Genomic DNA, 12,065 nt, shown 5'->3' with positions numbered 1-12,065 from the left:
AAAAAAAAAAAAAAAAAAAAGCTATAGTTCTTCCGGGCCATGGTTTGAGCCTGACATTCTAGAATGTTCCACAATGAAACTATTACTTTCCTGCAGAGGTCATGAAATGTAGATTTCTGACTTTCCGGTCTTGCTAAAAGATCTTCATTTCAGTGAAATACCAATCCAGAAGCTACTTTGAAAAGTGTCATATGCTGTCCCCAGATCGGTTTAGGAATAACTTGTGCAAAAGCCACAATTGCTCTTCTTCACAAAACCTCTACTGTGGTTTTCGCACATCACTGCTAACTTGAGCATAATCTTTCCTCTTTCTTACAGGAGTAAGAGAAAGTATTAGCATTAAGTCAGTTCTGTTCACATTTTCGGTTTCAGAGGACCTAACTCTGAACATGTAGTAGCTTTTGTTGTTCACCAACTCTGCGAAGGATACTCTCAAATCCTATTCCACTGATGGAGAGGTCTCCCAAGTCCCACACAGCTAATAAACATTCTGGTCTGAAGTGGGAGTGAATTTTGAGATATTTTGTTAAGAAGCAGAAAAACAGGAGCACTGATAACACACAATGCATTAATTCTTGAGTTCAGCCACATGAGTGAAACCCTGGATTGGCATTTTATACCTAGAGGTTAGTGGTGTTAGGGACCCCTTGGAAGGCTGGTGGTATTGCATGCAATGTTGGAAAAGAATACACCTTTGCAACTTTCATACACTTTAAAGGCCCTAGAAGACTTTCTGTCCCAAAGTACATGTGGGTCTACCTGGATGCATGGTCTACCTCAGTGAGCTCCCAGAGTCTTTTGCTTTTAAAACTGCACCCCTCCCCTTGTCTAGAAAATTAACCAGAAAAGGTGCCTAATTAAGACAATGGTGTGAGCTTGCCTTTTTAAGGCAACTTCCTTACCTACAATTAGTTGGCCTTTAATCTTCCTTAAGCTTCCTGTTGCTGTCCTGGGGTGTGTGAAAAAGGTCAGGGGAGGGGCGGGCTACAAAATCTTGCTGGAGTCCCCAGACTCTGCTCCCAGACTCCAGTCCCCAAAGGCCCCCTCTTCTCTTCTCAAATTCCTCATCTTCTTCTTATGAGTCCTTGTCAGCACTGGGAGTAGCCAGACCCTTACGCTCCCAGGAAGTGCAGGAGGTATCTTTCCTGCTTCCTGAAAATGTTCTCCCCTGGCAGCTTTCCCAGGAAGATTTGCACTTGAAAAGGAGACCTGGATAATCATCATCATCATTATCATCATCATCAAATGGTATTTTAAAAAGAGAGAGAGAAAAGGGGACCTGGAGAGGAAACCAGCCCCCCTATACAAAACCTGTTCTCTGGGAGACCTGGCCTGGCGAGAAGGTGTCACCTGTGTAGGAGAAATGGGGAAAGTGTTATCTTTATGAGAAAGCATGAGAACTGGGCGTTGGGTTAGGGTGGCAGCAGGGGCAGGGACAGGCCTCTTCTGCCTGCCCCATTCCTGCCTTCCTTTTTCCTCAACTCTTTTGCCAAGATTGTCCTTCCTTACTTACTTTTGTATATTTTCTGCACTCCTCTTGTTCTGTTCCTAAATTGTTTAATCCACCTCTCTACCACATTCCCTCTCTGTCCCCAAATACCCTGTCTCTGTCCTAGAACCAAGTCATTCTGTGGATGACAAGCTCACAGGGCACCAAGTCTGCCCTTCTCTTGATCCAGCACTGTTGTTGGACTAATATCCTTTTCCAGCCCCACTTTCAACCACATCGCACAGAAGCCTCCTGTAGGTGATGTGAGAAACCATTCCTAGGAATTAGTTATCTCTTGCCTGGCAATGGGAACCCGACCATGCAAGGACAGAGACTGCGAAGAAAGCAGCACACTCCCAGCAGTCCTTCCTTTCTGCAGAGCACAACAGCCTGGCTTGAATAAAAGAGTTCCTAGTGGCAGAAGATGCTTCTCAGGAGCAGTTTGCTTTTGTCATGCTATAACTACACATTCAGTCAATGAAGATTTACTGATCACCTATTACATGACAGATACCATTCTTTTTTTTAAAGAGATGTTTGCTATAGGGTGCTTGCTGGAGAGACAAAGAGAGACAGAGGGAGAGAAAGTGAGAAATCACAACCCCCCCACCCCCACCCTCACCCCCACTCCAGGAGATGACCATGCTGCCATTTCTTCTCTTTCATTCTCCCCTAGAGATTTTGGGCACTCACGCACACACGCCTGGCATGAGCTTCAAGCTGCCAAGTCCAGGACTAGAACCATGGTCTGCCATGTGGGAGTCCAGCACTTTAACCACTATACCACCTGTTGGCACCCAACAGGCACCATTCTATGTGCTAGAGATATACCAGTGAATAATATGTCTTACCTTTATGGAACCAGCCCCATGGCCTACTGGTTAAGGAAGCCAGATCTCAGCTGGCCAACCATATGACTTATATCCCAGCCCTAGCAATTTATGGGCAATTTGGTGGGCTCATGTGCGTGTGTGCCCCAAATCCTGACAGGATGGAGAAACAGAGAGGGGACTATGGTATGACCACATGCTATTGGAAGATGCTTTAAAAATAAATAAATAAAGTAAAAATGTCCTTCCTTTATTAATCTTACATTTTAGAAACTAGTGCTGGACCAGTCATCAAGACCATGAGTTATTAACTGTGAGACTTTGAAAGAGTTCCTTAATAACTCTTTGAGCCTCAACTTCCCTGTCAGAGGAGTATCACTTTGAATGGGGTGATGAATATGGAGGTGTGCTCTTTGAAGAGTACTAATAACATATAAAGGGATGGTTTTGTTATTACCTACTTTGTCCCTCCCACAGCTTTTAGAAAGTAGCCTTGAGCCTACAAGAAATGAAGGAACCCTGGGACTATTTCACTTGGGAAGGTTCTGCGAATGCATGATAATGTGAGTAATTAAAGAGTGATAGATGCAAATAGATGACAGGTACACATAATTGTCAACCTAAAAAGAAGGGTGAGTCATAATAAGTGAAATAAAAGTGCTTTATCTGAGCCAGGGCTTAAGCCAAATTGTCCAGGTGAACAAATCTCTGGTTTCCCAAATATGAACTCATTGAAAAGATGACCAAGAAAGATGGTGTACATAACAAAGAGAAAGGGCAGAAAAGGAAAGGTTACAAGTTTTTTGTCAAGGTGTTTATAATTGGTTAACTTAAGATAATGCAGGTAACTGATTGGCTAAACCTTTTTTACATAATGAACTCAAGAATTTGGGGAAAAGAAAGGGTGGGGGTCTTATTGTAAAATCTATAATCCTTTTGCCGTATCACAGCTTGTTTACAGAATGTAAAAGCGTGCCTTTTGGGGTAATAACCCTGATGAATGTGGGATGTAGCCAAAGTCTCAGGCTTATGCTTTACTGTTGCCTTTGCCATTTCTTTAATTTTTATTTTTAAAGAATTTTTTACTTATTTTTACTTATTATTACTATTTTAATTTGACCAGAGAGAGAGAGAGAGAGAGAGCGAGAGAAAGAGCAAGAGAGGGCAAGTCACAAGGTCCAAGGCTCAAACCACAGTTGGCCATATGGGAGTCCAGCGCCTTAACCACCACACCACCTGCTGGCCCCGAGGCTTTTAGCATTTAAACAGACTTTTGTTTCCTCTTTATGATGAGTTATTTACTCAGGTTCTTGACAAAGAAAAAGATTAGAACACCAATTTGTGAGGATAAATTCCATTCGTAAGAGCAAACACAGATCTCAGGTAGCCCTGGAGCTGAGGAACAGCTTTGATTTTTGGTAAAATTTGTGAGTCCACAGCTTTTTGATCAACCTTGTGCTGCTCTGAAATCTCATATTTTTCCTTCTCTGTGTTGAAGATTTCACTTTCCTGGTGTCTGGGCTTCCGCAGCTTCTTAATCTTGAAGTAAGCATCAGTAAGGTGCTTTGGGATTTTTACTTTGCTAATATTAATTTTCGTGGAGGTGGCAATGACAAATTTCTGGTGTGTTCTAAGCAGTGGAACTCGATTGAGAACCAGCACTCCAGTTACAAGTAGCAAGCCACTGCTCAGCTGCTTCAGGAAAACCACTCTCTCGTCTGTGGCGTCCAGTGAGGAAGATCAGAATGGCCCTGGGGAGTGACGTTAGCTCGCAGCTCTCTCACATGCTGACTGAAGGGTTGTTTGCTGTGGCTCAACAGCTTTCGAGGCACATCTTCAGTAGGATGATACCTAGGCATTTTGTGCAGTTTAACCACCCGGGTACCACCATTCTTGTCTCCACCAACTGGTTTTGTGACAGTCGCAAGAACCTTTTCCTCCTTTTTCTTTTCCATCCTGGATTTAGGGGCCGAGTATTTCCTCTTGTACATGGCCTTCCTGGAATACATGGCAGACCGGGAGTACCTGCCGATAACCAGACTAGGATGGAGTTTTGGCTACAATGGGGTTTCCCCTTCTTGGGCTTTTTAGCTTTGGGGTCACCCTTTTTAACTTTACCACTGGCATCAGCCTTCTTGGCTTCAGGTTTCTTCTCCTTAGTATCCTGCTTCACAGCTTTTTCACCTGTCACCTTGTATAGTGGGAAAGAGAACTAAACTCTCTGCTTCTAGTCTATAATCTAAACAGATCTTTTATCCACAGACTGCTCTGGACTGCTTTCCTTTTCACAATATATATTTTTTACATGAGCAATGCATATTTGTTGTGGGCAACTTTGAAAATACGAACAAGTTAAAGGAAAAACGTAAAAAATATCCCAGAACTTACTACACACAGACAAGTCTGCTAGCTTCCAGACCTTTCTCTCTGTTCATCTATATAGACCAGTGTAGAGTATCATCAAAGGAGCCTCTGCTTGCGGTCCCTCTGCTTGAGGGTGGGTCCTCCATTGATGAGCATCCTCCTCCTCTTGTCGTAATTGGAACCTCATTTGAGAAGATGGGGCTGATTTCATCTACAGGAGTGTTGCCATAATTCCAATGTCTGCTGTAACATATTACCACAAACTGGGAAGGCTTCAAAGAACAGAAACGTGGGGGCAGCAAGTAGTGTAGTGGTTAAGGCACTAGACCCAATATGGCCGACCACAGTTCTGGTAGCAGACCTAGTAGAGGCTTGAAAATCACACCAGGCACATAATGCATGCATGGCCAAAACCCCAGGAGAATGGAGGAGAAGGGAATGTAAAGTGGCCATCTCCTCTGGGGGGTGATTTCACACTTTTCCTCTCTGTCTCTCTCCAGAGAGCACATGTGCCCTATGGCAAAAAAAAAAAAAAAAAAAAAAACTTAAACAAAACAAATTAAAAATGTGCTTTCTCACAGTTCTGGAGGCTGTAAGTCTGACATCAATGTGTTGGCAAGGCCATGCTCTCTCTAAAGGCTCTGGGAGAGGATCCTTCTCTGCTTTTTCCTAGCTTCTGGTGGTTGCCAGCAAACCTTAATGTTCATTGGCTTGTGCCAGTATCTCTCCAATCTCATGACTGGCTTCTCTTCCCTCTGTATGTGCCTGTGCCCGCGTTTCCATTGTCTTCTCTTTTCTTTTTCTTTCTTTCTCTTTCTTTCTTTTTCTTTTTTCTTTCTTTCTTCCTTCTTTCTTTCTTTTTCCTTCTTTGTCACAGGGCACATGTGCTCACTGGAGAGAGAGAGACAGAAAGTGTGAAATCACCCCCCAAGGGAATGGTCATGCCATAATTCCTTCTCCTATATTCTTCTCTTGGGATTTTTGGGTATACACACACATGCTGGGCATGAGTTTCAAGTCACCAGGTTTAGGACTCGAACTGCAGTCCACCATGTAGGAGTCCAGTACCTTAACCACCCTGCCACCTGCTGGTCCAAAATTGCATTTTCTTTTCTCTTTAACTTAATTTATTTATTTATGTTAGTTTGACCAGAGAGGGACAGAATGAAAGAAAGAGAGAATGAGGGAGAGAGAGAGTAAAGGGAAAGTAAGAAAGCAATCTACCAGGTTTGGGACTCAGATCACGGTCAGCCATGTGGGAGTCCAGCCTCCTTAACCACCATGCCACCTGCCGGTCCCCCAAATTGCCATTTTCTTATAGACATCATTCATTGATTTCAGGTCCATCTTAATCCAGTATGATCTCATCTTGATTGAGCAATTACATCTTCACAAACTCTAAGGTCATATTCACAGGTTACACACGAACATGAACTTGGGGAGGGAGACTCTATTTGACCTTTACCAAGTGTCAGTCCCATTGCTTATTTGAACATGCTTCAGATGTGGCTGGTTCCCCATATCAGGAGAGAGGTCCCCAGGCATCAGTAATCCTGTAACTGGGGACACCAGGACATACTGCTCCTCCCAGTCTGAAAATATCTTGAGGTCAAAATCAGGGACCATAAAGTTAGCTATGGCTGTGCTCTGATGGGAGTTAAGTGAAGTCTACACATGCCAAGATAGCACAGTTCATTATGTGACATTGTGAAGAAGCCAAGTCCTTAACTCTGTTTCTTCACAGAGGAACACGTGTCACAAACAGCTCTTGAAGGGAGTGGCACTCATTTTCCAACTTTCAGGCTGTGGGCAAACCTGACATGGGTGCAAAGAGTGGGGAAAAACATACGAAAGACTTCTATCATTCATAGGTACTTCAGAGATGTGCTCAACTTATTTTTATAAAAGTGGAACTATGAGTAGAGCCTATTTTTGCCATGATATTTACACTAACAGTGTATTACAGGAATCCTTATAAACCAGCAAATATGTTTCTATACCAAGATGTATTTAACCAGTAATATTAAAATAATTTTTTTTAGAGAGAGAGAGAGAGATTTTTCCTATAGAGCATGCACAGTAGCTGGAGAAACAGAGAGATACAGAGAGACAGAAAGCAAGAAATCACCCCCCCCCAGGAGGGAGATAGCCACGCCACAGTTCCTTCTCCTCCATTTTCCCCTTGAGATTTTGGGCATGCACACATACACACACCCAGCATGAATTTCAAGCTGCCAGGTCTGGGACTTGAACTGTGGCCAACCATATGGAGTCCAGTGCCTTAATCACTACTCCACCTGCTGGGCCCAATCCTAAACTTTTTAATACAGCCCTTTCCCACTCCAGCCCCATGGTCCCTGTAGTACATCTTTTAAAAAAAATTAAAATACATTGTGTTTATTTTATTTGATAGTAATTAACTATTTTAAAACTCCAATAAATCCTATGATTAAAATCTTCTCTAAAAAATGCATGAAAATTCCAAATTTTCATATATAATTTCAGGATATTTATACATTCCATGCTAAAATGGGTTACATTTTTTTTCAGGTTTGCTATAGGGCACCTGCACTTGCTGGAGAGAGACAGACAGTGAGAGAAAGAGAAAGAAGGAAAGTGAGAAAGCAACCCCCAGAGGGCATGACCACATCACAATCCTTTGTCCTCCACTCTCCTCTTGGGATGTTGGGCACGTACACACATATGCCTGATGTGATTTTCAAGCCACCGGGTCTGAGATTTGAACTGTGTAGTTGGCCATGTGGGCTCTAGCTTCCTTAACCTCCACACCACCTGCTGGCCCAAAATACATTTTGATCTAACATCTGGTACATTTCTATTCTTGGTTATTGACTATTTACATTATTTAGCTATTGAGGAGAATATTATAGCCAGCATAACTTCTATGAGATCACATTTTGGATGATTTTCTTTCTTTTTTTAAAATTTTATTTATTCATTCATTTATCTTAATCTGACCAGAGAAAGACAGACACACAGAGAGAAGGAAAGTGAGAAAGCAAGTCACCAGGTCCAGGACTTCAACTGTGGTCAGCCATGTGGGAATGTCCAGTGCCTTAACCACCATGTCACCTGCTGGCCCTATGTTTTGTAGAATTCAGAACCGAAGCCATCAGGACCTGAGCTTTTATTTGTTGGGAGGTTATTTATTACTGATTAAATCTCATGGCTTGTTATAGGTCTGTTCAGGCTTTCTATGTCCTCCTGAGTTAATCGTATATGTGCCCAGGAATTTGTCCATCTCATCCTGTTTTTCCTTTTTTTAATTTTTTAATTTATTTTTTATATACATTCAATCACATTGTTTAGCTTACAATGTGAGCATTTCAATATGTGAACATTTCTCCCCAGTCCCGTTGATTTTATTTCTAATAAAATGAGTTTGTAGTCATAGATTAATTATTTTCATGTCTGCATAATGTAATTTCTGACCTATGTTCACTCTCTGTTTTAAACTGTCTCAGAAAAAAAGATGAAGTAGAATGTATATAAACGAAAGTATTTATTTGTGTGGTATAAGGTAATCATGAAGAATTTTACTTGAATAGTATATTATACATATTTATGACACTGAGGTATCAAGTAATAACCCATGGTATATTTTGTGCTGTAATAATATCTTCCATTCAGATCTTACTATTTAATTGAATCTTTTCATCTCCTTTTGAAACCCCCTCCCCAGCCAGGAAAAAAAAAATGTTTCCTGCACCTGGCATCCACTTAATCATATGCAGACATGGCTGGATGCTCTTTGTTAGGCTGCTGAGTCAGAAACCTGGACGGGCCGGCTTCGGTTTTAATAAAAAGGCTCAGGAAGGAAGTGCTACCAGAGATGGGTGCACAGTGCAGTCAGTGGGTGGGAGCCGACGCCGGCTTGAAGACCGGAGCCTGATGCCTGAAAAAGAGCTTTGGGCTGGAAGTCAGGAGGCCTGGGCTAGTCTTGCTTCTGCCATCAACTTGCTGCACAGCCTTGGTAAGTCATTTCCTTTCTCTGAGCCTCAGTTTCTCCACTTAGGAAACAATGGGACTGGTCCCAGGAGAAACTGGGATAACTAGAGGTCTCCTGAGTCGGGGCCCCACTAAGAAGATGGTTTTCTGTGAGAGTACCTAAGAAATGAATTAGGGGTACAGGGCTCATTTCAGAAACAGCCCAAGGGGTTGTCAGAAATACCCCAAAGTGTTGTCAGGAACAGACTCCAGAAGAGATCAGCAAGGAACTGCCTAAGCCAGGGCTCAGACCTGAAAAGAAAGCACCCTGGGGATAGAAATTGGAAGTTTAGAGAGAGAGATCAGAAAGAGTTAGAATGGGAGGGGGGCAGCAGATGGCTTGGTGTTTAAGGTGCTGGATTCTCACATGGTCGACCATGGTTCAGGTCCCAGACCCAGCGGCTTAAACAACATGCTAGGTACATGTACAAGTGTGCCCAAAATCCAGAGAAGAGAATGGAGGAAAAGGGATTACTCCGTGGTGATCCCTCTGGGGGGGGTGATTTCTCACTTTCCCTCTCTCTGTCTCTCTCTGATGAGCACATGCTCCAAACAGCAAAAACCTAAGGAACTAAAACTGAGTTGGGAGTGTGGGTCCAGAGAAGGCTGGGTGAAAGGGATTTGTGTGCATAGGGACTAAGAGTTAACCTATCAGTGTTCTGGAACTCTGGGACTGATGCAGGAGGCAAGCTGAGGCTACAGTAGAGGGGGAAAAAGGGGCTAGAACCACACAGACAAGTCTTAAAAGTTCAATCGTGTCAGGTAGAGTTTTAAAGGAAAATGGGGAGCAATAATGTATCCACCCACAAAGCACTTGATCCCTGGAATCCTTTGCCCCAGAATTTTTTTTTTTCCTGAAAAGTCTTGACATTAATGGCCCCTGGGGAAAACATGAAATGCAGAGCCCAGAGCAAGCGTTTGGTCCTGAGCATGCACTTTTAGGAGGAGAGTTTCAATCTAGCCTCTGGGTCCATATGCTAGTCCCTGTACATGGAATGCATTCTTTTCTCACCCACAAAGTTCCCTCAGGGTTCTGATGTTACCTCTTCCAGGAAGCCTTCCCTTGCCCTCGTCTTTTCACCCTCATTTCTTGTCTATGGTTCCAAAACTTCCTGTACTTCTCTATGGTCTTGCTTACCTGTGCACTGTGGTAGGCTCCTGACTTTTCTATCTCCTTATCTAGCAGTTCTTTCTTTCTTTCTAAGATAATACATGAACTTTTAGCTATGTACTTCCAAGTAATCCAGTATCTTTTCCTTCAAATTTATTTCACTGTAGTCTAACAAATCCTCTGCTTCAACATACATCCATGAGTTATACCATTTAAATTCTCGTATTCCAGTCTGCTTTGCTACAGATCATCTCTATTTTTTTCTATTTTAGTTTCTTTTATAATTTCTTATTTACATTTAATTGTTGTACATCTTTGTAGGGCACAGCATGGATTTTCAAAGCATGCATAAGGTATGTGACAGTCAAATCAAGGATGTCATATTCATCATTTTCGACAAAGAACTTCCTTTTTCATTTTGGATTGCCAGACCTATCAGAGGGCCTAGTGCTTGCTAAGTGCTGGGCAAATATTTGCTGAAAGGATATTGACTACTTAGTGTCAGTCATAAGCCTCTCAGGCTGTCTTGCCATGAGAAATATCAATGGGAGAACCTTTGGGGATTTAATTGGCCCTTTAGGTTCATGGGTTCTACATCTGCATATTCAACCAACCATGGGTCAAAAATAGTCTAAAAATATTCTGAACATGTATAGACTTTTCCCCTTTATCATTGTTTCATAAACAACACAGTAAGACAATTATTTACATAGCATCTATATTTTATTAGATGTTAAAAGTAATCGAGATGTTTTAAAGTATACAGGAAGCTGTGCCTAAGTTATGTGCAAATTCTACACCATTTTATGTAAGGGACTTGAGCATATGCAGATTTCAGAATCTGAAGGGGTCCTAGAATCAATCCTCAGCAGATACTGAAGGATGACTATATATAGAAAGATGCCATTGGAGCTTGTGCCCTTCTGCTAGACACACAGCAATAGGAGTTCAAGTCAGACAAAGGGGTGCAACAGAGTCTAGTTATGACCAGAAATTTTTTCTAGAATTCTCTTCAAAGTAATATGTTCCTGCTGTGCTGTGTTTAGGTGGGTAGTGGACAGCCATGGGTGAGGAAACAGAATCCTGTCTCTAGGACAGAACTCTGGAGTTCTTTTCCACAAGGCCAGAGAAAGGGGAGTCAGTCACACATTCTCTCTCAGCTCCTACGCCACTGACTGCCTTAAGGGCAAGCTTCTCTCCCTTGCCGCCCTTCTAGGCTTTCTCCCAAGGGAAGAGAGAATGCTGATGAACATTTACTGTGCCTGGCATGGACTAGAGGGCCTTACATAATTTTCTCATCCGATACTCAGGCCAACTCTATAAAGCAGAAATTATTATTATCCCTGCTTTATAGACAAATCAACTAAGGTCCAAAGAGGTTAATCATTTGCTTAAGATCTCACAGTGAGAGGAGTAGTTTGGCATATCTGCTACCAAACTCTATTTCCTCCACCCTAATCTTCCTCTTGTGAAAGGATTCTTACACTCAAAGAATATTCCCCAGTCAGGCTATCAGTGCTATTATTTTATTAATGTTTTTTTTTTCATTTAATTATTTATTTTTACATTTTTTCACAAACATTTACTTTACACATCGTTAGCTCATACTCCATAATTCTTGACAGTTTACAAACAACTTTCAACATTTCAAAATACTGAATTTTAAAGATAATGTCCAAAATATTTCTTATAATTTTGTATAATTTCATTTATGAGTGCTATTATTTTTAAACAATAAAAAAGAGAGCATGTCATATAATTATAAAAGATCTTACCACCAAGGAGGACATAAGGATGGCAAATGAGCACATGCAAAGATATTCAACATCATTAGCCATTAGGGAAACACAAATCAAAACCAAAAGGAGATAATGCTACAGATCTACTAGGATGACTAAGATAAATATCAGTGATACCCAGTGCTAATAGGATAAGGAACTATTGGGATGCTCAGCCAAAATCAGTCTTTGGTGATAGAAGGGAGAAGAGATGAGAGACGGGGCTTCTGATATAGCAATACAATTCTATGAGCTGGGGGATGACAACAATGAGTGTGTTTTTGAAAATTCATTAAGTCTAGAACTTGTACTGTTTTTGTACATAAAGGTTTATTTTGATGAAAAGTTTGTCAGGGACCAGCAATTAACATAATGACTATGTCGCTGGACTCTCATGTAGTCCACTGTGGTTCGAGTCCCAGACCCAGTGGCTTAAAACTCACACTGGGCTCGTGTGCATGCGTGCCCAAGATCCTGAGAGGAGA

The sequence above is a fragment of the Tupaia chinensis genome, unplaced genomic scaffold (assembly GCF_000334495.1).
Source record: "Tupaia chinensis unplaced genomic scaffold, TupChi_1.0 Scaffold000706_1, whole genome shotgun sequence".
NCBI lineage: Eukaryota > Metazoa > Chordata > Mammalia > Scandentia > Tupaiidae > Tupaia > Tupaia belangeri.
The sequence above is the reverse complement of the archived record's forward strand: the minus strand, read 5'-3'. Positions refer to the sequence as shown.